The 15,724-nt window shown below is 37.3% G+C and overlaps 1 protein-coding gene across 12 annotated transcripts in view; it reads right to left on the bottom strand.

The window, feature by feature from the left end:
- Positions 1-15,724, bottom strand: part of LOC107756101 (neural cell adhesion molecule 1-like) — a 254,253-nt gene that overhangs the window by 116,667 nt on the left and 121,862 nt on the right. The gene's annotated exons all lie outside the window — the stretch shown is intronic.

The raw sequence follows: 15,724 nt of genomic DNA on the forward strand, positions 1-15,724 counted from the left end.
TTTTCAAAATGCAATAAATCCATTGAATCAATATAAAAGTTATTTTTCATATTGAAACTTTTGAAAATACACAACATAGTAAGTTGATCCACATTACAGCGTCTGAACTTGGTCAATACTAATCTTATATGCAGGCACTGGACTAAAAATACATTCATAGTATGGATAAATGACACAAAACAGAAGGTTTTTTAAAGGTGTCTGGAGCAGAATTTGTTTTTGAGTAACTGTTGACACACTGTCCTACACAATAGAAGTAATCAAACCAACAAAAGAGCAATAATATGTAAGTGCTGTGACAAGTCCTGATTAGTCTAACGGAGTACAAGTAGCAAGTTTTTTTATATATATATATATAATAAATAAAAATGTAAATAATAATAAATGTCAATAACATTTTAGGCCTGAACACTTTGTCGGGCTGTGCATGTCTTCACACTAGTACGTTTTCATTTGCTTCTGCACTAACTTAGTTATTAAGATGGGTGCAGTACTTTTCACTCAACCCCTGTCTATTTCAGACAGCTCAGTGAGTGAAAGTGTTCTAGCTGGGCTGAATTGAAATAGATGGTTCGTCTGTGAGGCATTACCATGGATATGCTAGTCAGCCAACAAGTCAAGAAGAGATCCCTCCATATTTAATCTTGTCAATGATCTCTTAGAAAGAGATTTTTCATCTCCCTTTCGAAATAAATTGAACAGAGCGGTGCCCTTTGTGCGACGCGTTAGAGAACTGATAAAATCGAGGACTTTTGGAGAGCATTTAATGCCACTGTGGAAAAACGCATGCAAGCGTAAATGATAAAAAAGAGCAGAGCAAATTATATTTGACTAATAGTCGAGCGATGGCTGCACTCTGCCTGATTATTCATATGGCTTTCGAGCTTCTCCGCATAGCTAGAGGTCGCGTCAGTTAAGTTACAGTAATGATCAGAGCACTAAAATGGCAAGACTTTTAAATTGCTCGTTAATTAACTCAGACGACCACTGCGAGCAACTTGCATATTTTCTAATCTAATTTGAGGGTGTCTGGTGACAATCAAAATGGATAATTGCGTTGATTGCACTCACAGTTATGAAGTTCATTTAGCTTGATTTCCCATCATGGTCATTAAAATGACAACAACCCAAAGACAATGGAGTCATCACTCCAGTTGGTTTACCCGCCACGTGTGACAAACAACATGTTAATGGGCGGATCTACGTCCTGAGAATTTCTCACCACGAGCATAAGCTTTTCGGCACTGAATCACAGATGAGATTGAGAGAGCGCACGCCACTGATAACAAACCACCTAATCACCTGTGTGACAACAAAGCACCATCAGTCCCGTCAGGAGCGGCAATTGGGTCTGAGACAGCTGAGATGTACCATTTGTCACATTCTTAAACTTAATGAGGCTGTAAAAGTATTGAAAATGTGCAAGCCGTAAATTGCACCCAGCCTCATTACTATCAATAGAAAACGCTGCTACAGACAGTCTTTTACACTGTATCATAAACAGGGTTGACAGAAGGCGGTCGGGGAGCCATACAACCGAGCTAAAAAGTCTGTGTTCTGGTTTGATTCATAATTTTTTACTATTTTTCTTCTGGCTGGTGCAGCAATCTCCATATAAATGCATCAAACGGTACCTGTATGTCTGTGAAGCATCGCAACCTGTTCGTGCCCGACCATCTGCATTCACAGATTACCGCAGAATAACTGGGTTCTGGGGGAATCTGTCGTTTGCAATGACCTTATGATTTTCTCGCTATTACCGTGGCAGATTATTGCATCGGCATTTACTGCAGCTATTTGTGCCACCAAGCCCTATCCGAAAGCTTATCTTTCCTTGTGAAGGAGTGTAATCATGATCTGATTTATCATGTCAAGGAGGGAAGCTGCTTCCATGAATTCAGTATATGTCTCCATAAACGGCTCCAAGGTAGCAGAACCAAAGTCACATAGAAAAAGGTAAACCAATAGATTGTTTGGTTTATATGTGTGTGTGTGTGTGTGTGTGTGTGTGTGTGTGTATGTATATGTATATGTCATCTGATCTTCTTTCACCTAAAATATTTATCTGAAGTACCCCTGAGATTTTAAAATAAATATTTTAATAATAAAGTATCACATTTGCATGTACATTGGTTCTCTGACATTGGTTAATGGTCACATGACATGCAGATAAACAAATAATATATTTAAAAATTTTTTGGTGTTTCATTTTGATTTATTTTACAATTATTTATTTTAATATAACGTTTTTATGATTTAATTAATTATTAGCTTTTCATTAAACCCATGAACCCCCTGCAGTTCCTTCATGGACCCCAGTTTGGGAAACCTTGACATAATATAATGTTTAATGCACTTCATGTTGTTGAAGTGACAATGAATGGAATATGTTTTCTTACTCTTTGTATTTTTATATCAATATAGTACAATATTATCCTATTTAAATCAATGTGATAAACGAGTTAGGCCAAAAGTAATCTAAAATTAGTCTGATTATATTACCTAAAATGTGTAATGTACTGGATTCTGTTACTAACTACAATTTTTGTCATGTAATCTGTAATCAGTAACGGATTACAATTTGTAAGTAATCTACCCAGCTCTGTGTATATGTATATTTATATGTATATGTATGTATCTATGTGTATATACAGTATGTGTTAATGGTTAAGAAAATAATAAAATACATAACTACACTACTTGCTGTCAAGTGCAGGTGTAATTAGCTTGGCTCAATAACTGAATTAATTAATAAAATAAATAAACAAGCAAACAAACAAATAAATAAATATTTAAGCTGTATTTTGAAAAAAAAACCCATTATGTTTAATGTTTTGAATAAAATACATAATATCATTAAAATGTAATAATTACAAATAAAAAATTAAAAACAATAATGTTTAAATGTTAGCAATATAAATAAAACTACATGATACATATATATTTTTAAATAGTTAAAAATATCAAAATACTGCTTGCTGTCAAGTGAAGCGGCAATTTAACTTGGATAAATAAATAAATAAATTAATAAATAAATATGCATCATGTAGTTAAGTTGCTTTTGAAACAAAAACACATTAAAATATATAATTAAAAATGTATATTTTATTATTAAAATAAAAACTGTATATAATAATAAATATAAATAATTTTTAAATAAATAAATTTTTCAATTATTTATTTGCAATAAACCACGCTAATTTGCAAATGAACTTGACAACAAGTGATCTTGTATTTTTATGTATGAAAAGTAATTGATTTCAACAGAAAAAAACAAAAAACTTTACTTATTACTATTAAAAACATATTCAATTACTATACAAAAAAAATTAATCATCCAATTTTTGGGGGGAGGTGCATTTAGAAACCAGAAGGGACACATCATTTTAAATAGGTGTGACGCTTCTGTTTGTATTAGTCATCCCAACTCCTGCGTCTCTCCGGAGGGACCTACAGGATGTCATCAGTGACGACTGTCACATGACAAGCGGAGAGGAGAGGGTGCCAGAGCGCTCAGTGAGCAGATGTCGAAAAATCCTCGCCGACATTTCCTAATCTCCTCTCAGAAGACATTTCACACTTCTAAATTCTATACACATGTACGTTTGTTAGCGTTATGCATGTTCCATCCCTGCTCTGGAATAAATGCATCTAATGATGGCGTGTTGACGACAGGCAGGGATGCATAATGAGAGAATCTCTGCATACAGTGAGAACAGAAATGCTTGTTAGTGAGGTGCAGGATCTGTGCTTGTTAAATAATGGATGGCATAAGAAGGCCTCTGGCTGTGAGGAAAGAGGACAGTAGGTGGGAGGAGAGACAGGGGCTCCTGACAACAGCTGCAGAACACACAAAACTGTTTACGTGGTGTCTTGCCCTTGAAATCGCAGGACGACAGAGGTAAGTGCAGCCAAGACTGGCTCCATGGACTGATCATGTTCTGTTATGAACTGCCAACTATATTCTCCACCTCACAGAACACCGCCATGACTTGTCACCAGTACTGTCTTTCTGTCAATAAAATAAAGGGCAATAAAAGCACACTACTGCTTAAAATGGATTTAATTCTGTTTGCCGCCCTGTGCGTAAATATCCCAGATGTATTTTGTCTCATAATGAGAGCTTAGCTGAAAGAACACATTAATACTGTAGAAAAATTACCAGTGCACATCTGTAGGGGGCGTACTAACATACAAACCCTTCTTAGTGCCTGACAGGCTGATCAGCCTTACAGACTCATTAGGGTTTGGCCAAGGAGGTCTATTATACCTGGAGAGATCGGTTTGCACTCCATATGAAAATGTAATAATTCTGAATGGTTAATGGCACAACGAGAAACGACCCTGAGCTGTAATTCAAAACTCTATTCCAAGAGTCTCCAAAAAATCTTGGTAAAATTGGAACTCAACTAATTGGCTGATGGCAGTTTTACTGAGTCTTTTTTTTTTTCCAGGAACAAGTGTTATTCCTTCATTTTTGTCCTCAGGAAGGCAACAGCATCATATACATCTAAAACTCTAACCAGTTCTTCAAGCCTGTTGCAAAGATGTGAAAAAAGATTCAGTAAAACTGCCATCAGCCAATTAGTTGATTTCCAAATGCGAACGCAGAAGCGCACAGGAGAGAGCAAAACAAAACACCGGTCACAAATAAGTACAAAACGAGAAAATTTAAAGTTATTCACTTTTATTAATAACCCCCTGGAGTTTTAACCCCCTGGCAATTTTACGGAATCATTTTTCACATCTTTGCAACAGGCTTGAAGATCTGGTTATAATAACCGATAAAGAGTATGAGTCAGGCAAAAGTGTTCTTCCTTTTTAAGAGGCTTGTCCTCAGGAAGGCCAACGGCATCATCTTCTTCCCCAGTCACCAGTTTGAATTGATGCCCTCTGGATGGCGTTTTACAGCAGTGAACCGTGAACTGAAAGATCAGGCAACTCTTTGATTTCCACAGCAATTATGATACTGAATCTGGAGGACAGACAGAAAGTGGTTTTGATCTCGTTTCAACCACATCTATTCCTTTGCCTCCATTTCAATTACGAAAATGCGTAGTACATTTGTGGTTGTAATCAAGTTAATGTCATGATTTACATCTTTTTATACATTTCTCTATGATATCCCATTTTATATAACTTGCTACAAATCAAATTTCCCAATGGGATAATAAAATTTGACTTGACTTATCAGGCACAAACCACAGCATCTTCCTCCAACGGGCTAAAAGCTTAGAAATAATAGGTTTCCAATGTCATCAGCGTCACATGACTTGGTCTAAACCCCGCCTCCATTTTCCAGAGACAGACTATTATTTGGCCGCATATGAGCTAATTCCATCCTCAGACTCTGGAAGATATATCTGAACTTGAAAAGCTGAGCTGTGAAGTGAGATATTTCAGTTCCTGGCCTGATTTTAGCTCACCGCGACCTGTGTTAATGCAAGTCTCACTGTTGTAGCACAAGGTGCGAACACTAAAACATCACCTCTGACATGCAGACATCACACTTTCTCAGAAAAACAGCACACTATCCTCCTCCCGACAAAATTGTTGCTCTACATTGGCCACTTAACCAGTTAACTCCATCCTCCAGCAAGATTACTTCATTACCACAGAGGAGCCCCTAAGGGAGGATAATTTATCAAACAATAGCACGCTGATGATAAGAACAGATAGCATCATTTAGAAAGAAAAGGCCATCAGATCTCACACTCACCGATTGTCTGGCATGTCCTGAGACGTCTCTGTGCAGTCATGGATGTCATCCAAGGGCAGAGAACCATGTAAACAAGACGCCATGATTATCATCTCATCCCGGGTAAGTAATAGTGAGACTGGGCTTGGAGTGATTTAATAGAGAGCTTTAGAAATTGGGGCAGCGGAAAGCTTATTCAGAAGAACACGGGCTGGGAGCAGAGGTGAAGAAATGTGCCGGTCCAGATTGAGTCTGTCAGTCAAATGTCTCGGCCTCAAAGGGAATGGGGTTTGAGTCTAGAAGGAAGGGAGCCCAGAAGCTAAAATTGTCTCTGGATTCAGTAATCCATTTAAGAGCGAAGACTTCTGATTTATGTGTTTAGAGATATGGACTGACTATGTTGAATTCCTCATGCTGTTAACCTCCCTGGATAGAAGTGGAAATTCGGGAGCAGGAGCAGGACGAGACGAGAGGGAGTGGATTCAGAAGAAAGAGAGGAAGAGGAGAGAATGCAGAAGGAATGGGGAGAGAAAAAAGGAGATATAAAGGCGTTCATCTCATTTATGTGTGCTAGTCTTTGAAATGAGTGTTTCAATGCCGCACTCGAAAAGAGACAAATGAGACAAGTTAGTTTCCATGAAGACATGGCGGATTTAAGATCCAAAGAGCCTGCGTCGATTAAAAAAAAGAAAGAAGTGAAAAAGCCTGAACAGTTCTCTAAATGGCAGGACTATTTTCTTCATTTATTTTCCTAGCTGAATGCAAGAGATAGTATCAGTCACCAACAGGGACTAAGCGGTGGGCTGAACGACTTGTCAATTAATCAGTCTTAAAAAGCCCTAAAATTTCCAGTAGGGATGTAACGATTAACCGCGAGCCGGTTGAAAATCGATTTAAATATGTGACGATTCAAATCAGTTGAGATGCTAAACAAATCGCGATTCAATTAGGGGTAGGAGTTTATATGAATGTATGTCTGTGGGGAACTTACTGTCTTAGAAAAGTATAGATGGTATTTTTTTTCTTTTCCTCTTGCCTCTGTATAATGCATATTAAAGTTCATAAGTGCAGCCCTGCTTTGTTTACAGCGGAAACCAAGGAAACGCTTTAAGCGCCTCCTGCTGGCAGAGAGTGAACCTGCGTCTCATTCAGCTCGTCTGCTGTTTCATGCAGATATATTTTATGTATAGTTTCACAAAACTGAAGTCAAACCATTCTGTTTCTGTATGCAAGTGCTATATTAGTATATTATTATAGTGTTATATTTCAATTTCACAAAGAAACGTGCAGCATTTTGTCCCAGCAATAATAAAAGGATTTTACTTTTTCATTTCATTTATAATTTGTCTTAAATCTCATTTTGTAAAAAAAAAAATTGTGAATCAAATCAAATCGTGAAATCAAAATAGTGAATCAAATTGAATCGTGACTTGAGTGAATCGTTACATCCCTAATTTCCAGTCATTCATGATTTCTGTATATGTATTTTTAAAACCATTTTACAAAGACTACTGGGTCACTGTTCACGTGGATAAAATGACAGATGTCATGAAAATTCGTATAGGGAATTTAGTTAATGTAAAATTATGAAACAAACAAAATGTAATTAAAAATATAGATACAATTTAAAATAATAACTTTAAATAAAATGATTACATAATAATTTAATTACATAAATTAATACTTCACAACTCAGCTCTAAATAATAATAATAACAAAAATTATAAATATAAATAATACATAAACAATGTTCATTCATTCAATCAATCAATCAATCAATCAATCAATGTTCATTTATTAAATCAATCAATCAATCAATCAATCAATCAATTTTTATTACATTTCAACTTGCCAGGCTTGGATATTATCACACCTTTAACATTCCCTATACTTTCAAGGTGGGAACCCTGTGTAGAGGGCGTTCAAATAGAATGTGTTCTTCAAAAACAGCTTGATGAAGCACAATGGAATGATAAACAATGAAGGGGTCTCGATATACATTTCTATAAGTAGCCTATACTTACACACCATCAAAACAAAACACTCATAGAATAGGATGCACGAAAAACAACAGCAGCTTTAAAGAGGATAAATTTAAATACACACAGGATGCTGAAAAAAGCACTGACACTACAAATAACACTAAAAAACATCTATGAAAAAAATTGACTAGCAGGTTGGCAAGAATCAAGACACATACTTAATAGTAAATCTATACATACAGTACAAGCCATGGCAAACAAAGGAAAGAAACGACAAAAGAATAAATAGAAACAAACTAAACTTCTCAAAGAAATCTTGCCGAAACTCTCAGAAAAAGTGCTGAAAAACAACATAACACTTTCAAGAGGTCAGAGAAAGTTTGTATACAAGATATTCTGTTTTCTCTTGTTTATGTAAGTGAATTTGTCATTTAGCATCTGTTGCTAATCAGAAGTGAGCTCCCAAAACACGCCGTTTCTCCAAATCCTTTATTGTGCAGAATATTTGTGGTTGCTGAATCTAGGGCTTTCAGTGTAATGTGTTGAAAAGAGGTTTCTCGCTGACAGGCACAGGAAAAGGCTTCTGCTGTGACTTCTCCTTGCCCTCGGCATTGTCATGGTAACAAAGAGCCCACGGGGCAGTTCTCCTGCAAGCTAGGGAACAGTGGGGGGACAGCTATCCTATAGACATGCATATGAAACCAAGCGCACATATCCTACAAACTTTCATCAAACACTTCTGTCTCTCTGGGACTGAAACTCTTCATCCATCCCAATCCGAGTCACTGAATCCACCTAGATCAAACCCCTCCATCTTTCTTTCATCTGTCCCAGACAGCTTTTGCAGTCCAAAATGTGTTTCCCATTTCTATTTGATAAAAACAAAAGATGATGGAAATGGCAACTGCTATGTGGCTGGATGATATGCCGCTTCTTGACTAAAGCATTGTGCTGATATGACATACAGAAAAAGTGCAATGCTGACAGGAAGGCACACAGCTCACATTTTAACCAGCGTCGAATCAAGTTGAATACAAAGAAACACCAACCATGAATGTAAATATACATGCATGCATTTAAATAAGATATGTTTCTGGGTGGACTCATGTAAGTCTATGTTTGAGTTTGAAGAAAGAACTGATCCATAAGAGTCATTTGGTGTGAAATCGTCTGCAGTCTTTTTAAAATTGCATTACATTCAGACCACAAGCTCACAAAATATAATTTTCCCGGGTGTTTTGGATTCATGCTGGACAAACTAGTGTCTTCGGTTTCTCTGCAGGCAGTGCGTGTGTGTCAAATTACAAGGTCCATGAGAAACAAGGAGCCTTGAGTGTCAGAAAAGCTCCTATAGAAGGCCGTTTGAGGTGAGCTGAAGTAAAAAGGTCATCTTTTATGAGCGGGATGTCTTATTCTCTTCTTTCCGCTTGCGTTTACCTATAAAGGAGCAGGTTTAAAGAGCATACAGTACCTTGTGGTCTGCATTAGAGCTCGTGCCATTTACATAAGATATTGCACAGCCTGCACTCTCTCTTCTTCCTACATGCTAAATTTAACCCCTTTTCATGGATATGTGGAGCACTCCCCAATTCCCAAAGCCATTTATTCAACTCTCTGCCTGTCAGGAATTACTTCGGGTCAGAACTGTTGCCTTGACAACCCTCTACACCAATTAGATAAATCTGCATATTAAAAAAAACGGGGAAAAGAGGTGTATGGTTTGTTTTTAAATTCCCTCAAGATTAAATGTTCCCCACCACTGTAAAAAAAAAAGATTCACTTGTTTGTTTTTGTTTTTTAGTTTCTTTGCCATAATCCAAGAACTTTGCACTTGTGCCAAGCGGCTCTTCTCTCTTTGATCCACAAAGAAGTGGGGTCTGTTTACTCAAAGAGCAATATGAAAAAAGAAAGCTGTAAAAGAGAGAGACATAAAACATCTTTACCCTCAGAGACACATGCACTGATATTGCTGATGTGTTATATTTTGCCCTCTTGAATGTGTTTATGGGAAGTCACTGGTTATAAAAATCATGATGTTTATGCTTTATTTCGGGTGGAAGGTTGAAACTTCAGTTTGTTCACCTCAAAGAATTCCTCTGACACTCTATAAAGTTCCATTAGGATATGTTGATTTTTTTGCTTTTAGAATTTGTGAAAAGTTTATTTTTGAGATCTGTAACATAAATATAAAAAATGACTGAACCATAAAACTGCATTTTTTCTGCAAAATTTAGAACCATTTTTTTAATGTGAGTTGTGATTTTTTTTCTCTAAAGTTGAGGATTGTAAAAAAAATTATAATAAATTAATAAAAAATAAAAAAAAACTTTGCCAAAACAGTTTTTTAATCCAAACTTGTGTGAACTGTTACATGCAATTTTTTATGTTAAGTTATATTTTTAGGGCCTTTATGCCTTTATTGTTGATAAATACGACAGGAAAGCATAGGGCAGAGAGAGCGGGGAGCAGGATTGACAAAGGACCACAAGTCGGGCATCGAACTCGGGTCGCTGGAGGCACAGTTGCGCTACATGTCGGCACACTAATCACAAGGCTATCAGCGCCAACAGTTATATGCAATTTTAACCCACATTTGTTGCAAAAATGTGTACTTTTTAATTGCTTCTAACAAGTGTTGCATTTTGCTATTGTGGGTCTCTGAGGGTTAAGAGTCAAATGCATGGCAGATTACGAATGGTTAAACCTACGGTTATACATCTTTACCATTTATAAGGTTGTAAACTGAAGCATTAGAATGGATGTCAACGCTAAGCAATATAACTTCCATTTGCAGAAAGGAGCTAAAAAATTCTTGTGCCCTGTCTCTAACCTCAAATCTGTGGTTGATTTGTCTCAGTTTTCATCCTGTCAATGAATGAGACAGCCAAAGACCCCAACTGTCAATACACACTTTGCCAAACTCACATCAACAGCACAACCGGCCGATAACAGATAAGTTGTATTTTTTTAACAAAGGACTGGTGCGATCAGAAATAAGTTTCTTTGTACTGTCAATTCAGGCAGGCCATTTCCAATCAAATATCTCAGAGCGATGGCAGGCGGTGCATTACCTGTACTGGGGTGGTTTGGTCTCCAAACCGTCTTATAGTGTTGCCAGGAGTCTAAAAATCCTAATTGATTTTCTCGGAGCAATTTTCTAGGAGTGCTAATTCCTCAGTTGCCATAGAGGCAGTTTTGGAAATTGCCTCTTCCATGTGTAGGCAGATCTGGGAGACACCTAACATGGCAAACGAGGCCTGTACAATCCTAAACAGATTATCCTGACAAACCACACACACACACATGGCCCAACCTAGCATGAAAAGCTGTCAATCATCATGTGTGCACAACATGCCCGCCATCTGTTTTTAATATCTCTACCTATTTTCTATTCTATTCTTCGCTGCTCAGAGGTCGCTTTGCCCTCGGATGAAATGTAAGGGCCAGATTGGGAGGAGGTGGAGTCGGGATGAATCGAGAGAAGCTTTGCTCCACATGCAGCGGTTAGCTTAAAAAAGGGCCTCACGCTGTCAGCCCGATGACGGAGTGGCTGCCGCCACGGTCACGCCCACTGCCGCCCCCCACCCATCCTCATTCCTCCCTGCTGGACAGTTTCTATAGCAACATCTGCCCCCCCCCCATCCTACTCCCTCATGTGCCGTCCCTCCTGCACGCCTGTAATCCTCCTATGAATAGGATGCGAGAGCAGAGCTTTGGGAAAAACAGCTTAACGTGGCGGAGGTTGGAGGCAACCAGCTGAGGGATGTCATATTCTGTTCGGCGTCTCATTATTACGATACATTACAGCTTTGCATTTATTCTCCCACTGTATCGTAAATTCTGTGAATGTGGAGGAGGAGGAGACTAGTGGTATTTTTACAAAAAGCTATTTTTAAATATTTATTTATTGCATTTCTCGCTTGTAGTATATTCCTCAATTTCATCATCTAACAATCATCCTGTGAAGTTATGGGCGTCAAGCGAACAATTGGCACCAATACGAAAAAAGGCAAAAACACAACTGGGGGAATTGCTTAATGATATCTGATGATTTCTGTCATACTAATACCCACAGGGGTCACGTCTGGGTCAAGAGTTGCTATCGCTCCAGCTGCTACTGCAATATCTTTCACCAAATAACCATTTATGTAATACAGATTGGAATTGTGTTCAAAGCCTACACATCAAAGGCGATCCAGGGATTCAATAAACTTCAAATGCTCCGCAGTAACTGCCTGCTGTGGTCCGTATCTGTTCATTCGGTCGAGCACCATCAGCGTCTCTTGTTTTTAAATGGACACGTACAAATGCACCTTTCATTACGCTGTGAAAACACTCTTAGTCTAAACCTGAAAATTCAAGTTGGTTTCTCAAAAGTTTAATGGTATTAAGATTTAAAGCAGGACCCAATCTGATGTCGTCCAATTAATGCTAAAAGGAAAAGGGCATCCAAACATGGGACCCAGTATTACTTTCTTTGTGGAACATAAAAGATGATATTTTGAGGTTTTTGTCTATGCAATAAATATACATGGAGTCCAAAACAACAATGGACAAGTGGTTGAGCAATATAGGTAATTTGATGGCTGATGACGATATCTTAAGAGAGCAGTGTGCTGGCTGATGGTCAGTATATATGATATCACACCTTTTAATATAAAGATAAAATAGTAAATATAAACTAATTATAAATAAATATAAAGTAAATAGTAAATAACACAACCACAGATGACGTGGCAAACAGCACATGTATTTTTATACGGCATGTTATACAAGTTTGCAAGGTTTCTAAAATAGATTCAGGGTTGACTCTGTTAAAAATTTCTACAGAGTAACTGAATTTCCTAAGAGAACTTAAACCAGCACAAATAAATAAAGTTAAATATTTTTAAGAAATACTGGACTCTGACATGAAGAGCATATCAGTGGATCTTCATTTGATATTAGGAACTTGTGCATGATTTTGGAAAGTCTTATTCAACATTGTGTATATATGATCTGATCCCATCTATTATATTGAATTTAAAGATGCATATTAAAAATAAAGATGCAAATTTTACTCACTGTAGGGTTAATTTCATACAGCTTGTTGTTCATACACTGATCCCATTCATTTTGCCGCTTGTTGTTTAAGATACTGGAAGTTTTAAAATCTGAGTGGTATGGAACACTTTTCAATATCTGTGGAAAGTGTTTCTTTAGCAGCAGCCACCTATTTGTTTGTTGTTATTCAACGATGTCCAGGTACCCAACAAAAATAGATTGTAAAGTTCTGTGTTTCCAGTTCCAACAATTTGGAAAAGATAAATTAAGTTCAAATAATAAAAGTGCATATTTTCTGAATGCCAATGGAATATTTAGAAAAATATTATAGAGTTTGTCTTTCTATTGCAAGAAAGAACGTTTTTAATCAAAGACATGAAACTAATGAAGATGAAGAATGGGCTCCCCTGTGTATCTGTACTCAGATGCTGGGTTTCTGTGCTCACTACACTTGTTGGTCAAAAAGAAAATCTTATCAGCCAATGCCAAAAGTAATAAAAAAAACATATATCAACCACTACACTGGAAACCACTTTGATAGTATGGAGGGAAAAAAATCTAAATATTTTATTTTGTGTTCCACATAAGAAAGTAACTAATACAGGTTTGGAAGAACATGAGGGCGAGTAAATGATGACAGAATTTTCATGTTTGGGTGAACTGTACCTTTAATGCTGGAAACTGGAATCTGATGCCAAGACTGATGGCACAACGCTAGGAAAAGCTTGGAGAACGTCTTGGGTTTCGCAGCCAGTACAGTAAAGGCTGACGTGGTCTAATTACTACAACGGCATTCTGCTTCACAGACTGTGGGCGAACAAAGTGCTCATCATGGCAAGTCATGAAGGAGAAACAAAAGGATTGGGGAGGGGAGCATTTCTTTGGCTACGGCTTTCTCTTTACCTGACTTCAAAAACAGACACCTATTCCATCGTGAGCAGGCGCTTGAAAAAAGCTAAAAAAAAAAAAAAAAAACCTATAGAGACTGGATTATCCCTGTGGGCAAAACGTTGTGTTTGCTTTTTTTGTTTGAATTTCACAGTTGCAATGTGCTCTCTTTTTGCACAGATTTTCCTATAATGTAGATAAAGAGAGAGAATGAATAGAGAGACAAAACGGGAGAAACAAAGAGGAGATTAGAGACAGGGCCACTATGGCAAGCATTTGGGAGATAAGGAACAAAGCGTGAGCCATATTTCCCTTCTCACATTCTCCTCTCATCTTTTCTGTTCTCTTGCATCAGAATTAATTGAGTCCTGCCTTTGTGTCAGTATAATATTGTTTATTTTTTGTCTGATGAGAGCGGGAAGACCTGACAAGCATGTGAACAAACAGAGCCAGAGCTGTAAATGAAGTTGCTGTGTTGTTTTTGTGGCAAAGCTTTAGCACTTGTATAGCCAATAGGGGCCTGTTTGGCAAACGCAGCAGACGATTGTTGTTAGACGATTGGATTGATGGTTATTTATGAATTCATTACTCTGTATGTGGCATGTTGATGAATGCCACTGAATATCCAATACTACAGTCAATAGGAGCAAGTATGCTTTTCCTTCACTCAAGAAAAAGCCTATTTTTTTTAAGGGAAATAACTGTGCAGTATTTGATACTATGTTCAGGGGAAAAACATATAAAGGAAATGTAGAGCATGTAACATATACTGTAATTTATATTTATTTCCAAAGCACTGGTGTGTAATGCAGCGTTTTGTTCGCCTTCCCTTGTGTGTTCAGTGCAGCTTTTGAATATGACACTTATTCGCTTAAGTAAAAGATTGCAAGGTGAAACTGAGACTTACCTTTAACCAGCCAAAGGGGGTAGATATAAATCAGGTGCAGGATCCATTAGAAGAGAGAGAAAGAGAGAAAGGGGGAATAATTAGTGTGTGAGAGCATAAAATCACTCTAACAAAGGTCTTTGAAAAAGTGCAGAATAAGATTCCTCCTCATATAAAACATTACAGCCCTCTTCACTACGTCAGAATAAGAGGCGACTGAAAAGGCATAACTGATCAATGTGGTTTGCAGGAGTTGAACTCAAGGTCAGTGAGCCACAGCAGCACCTACTGAGATGAGTGCTGGAGCTCAAACAGCTCTTGTACAGTCTGTACATTTAACACCACACCATAAATCTGTGCTATTGTCAGGTTTGTTTTCAGCTTAAATATATCACAGTGGAATCAACAAATGTTCTAGCAGACTAACCCCATGTAGTTCATCAGTTCGCCGTAACTACGGACAGGATGAATACTTTTGGTATTATTTTTGAACAATAAGTCTTTTGAAAATAATATTTTTATATTATGAAACTTACATTATAGAAACACTGGACTGACAGTTACTATTTGCTCCGTCAAGGCAAACATTTCTAAACAACCCCCACAACACTGCACATCTCAGAGCAACTCACAGTGTTTAGTTCATGAAATAAAATAAAAAATTAATGAATGATTCAATAACTCATTCACAGCAGCTGAATAAGTGATTAATGACTCACTAAGGAAGACGTTAGATGTTTTGTTTCTGAATAAATCAGCAGTTTTAAGAAAATCGGTTGAATCAGGGACGCAATAGTGACGCAAAGTAAAAAAAGCCACTTATCACCACCTACTGGCAGAACAGTGTAATTTGTAGAAAGAGTGAAAAATCTTGAAAATCTAATGGATGTTTTTCCAGTCATGATGACGTATTTTTATAATAATTTACATTTTAAAACCAATGTTTTTTTGCATATATATTCACATATATTTTCATTAAGATATGTATATTCAAAAGACTATATATTTACATTTATTCAGGGCCTGAATTTCATTTTTGAAAATGGGGGGAATTCCCCTCTTAGTTGACTCTTGTGAGAGCCGAAGCAGTGTTCACACAGGAGTCCGCTACTGAATCATGGCTGTTTACCACAAAAATGCTACATTTTCGTGTCAGTCCATGTTCATACTGAAAACAATGCCCTGTTACTTTAATTCAGCGCTTGCAGCACAGCAATAGACTCGGTG

The sequence above is a fragment of the Sinocyclocheilus rhinocerous genome, unplaced genomic scaffold, assembly GCF_001515625.1.
Source record: "Sinocyclocheilus rhinocerous isolate Xijiao unplaced genomic scaffold, SAMN03320098_v1.1 scaffold682, whole genome shotgun sequence".
NCBI lineage: Eukaryota > Metazoa > Chordata > Actinopteri > Cypriniformes > Cyprinidae > Sinocyclocheilus > Sinocyclocheilus rhinocerous.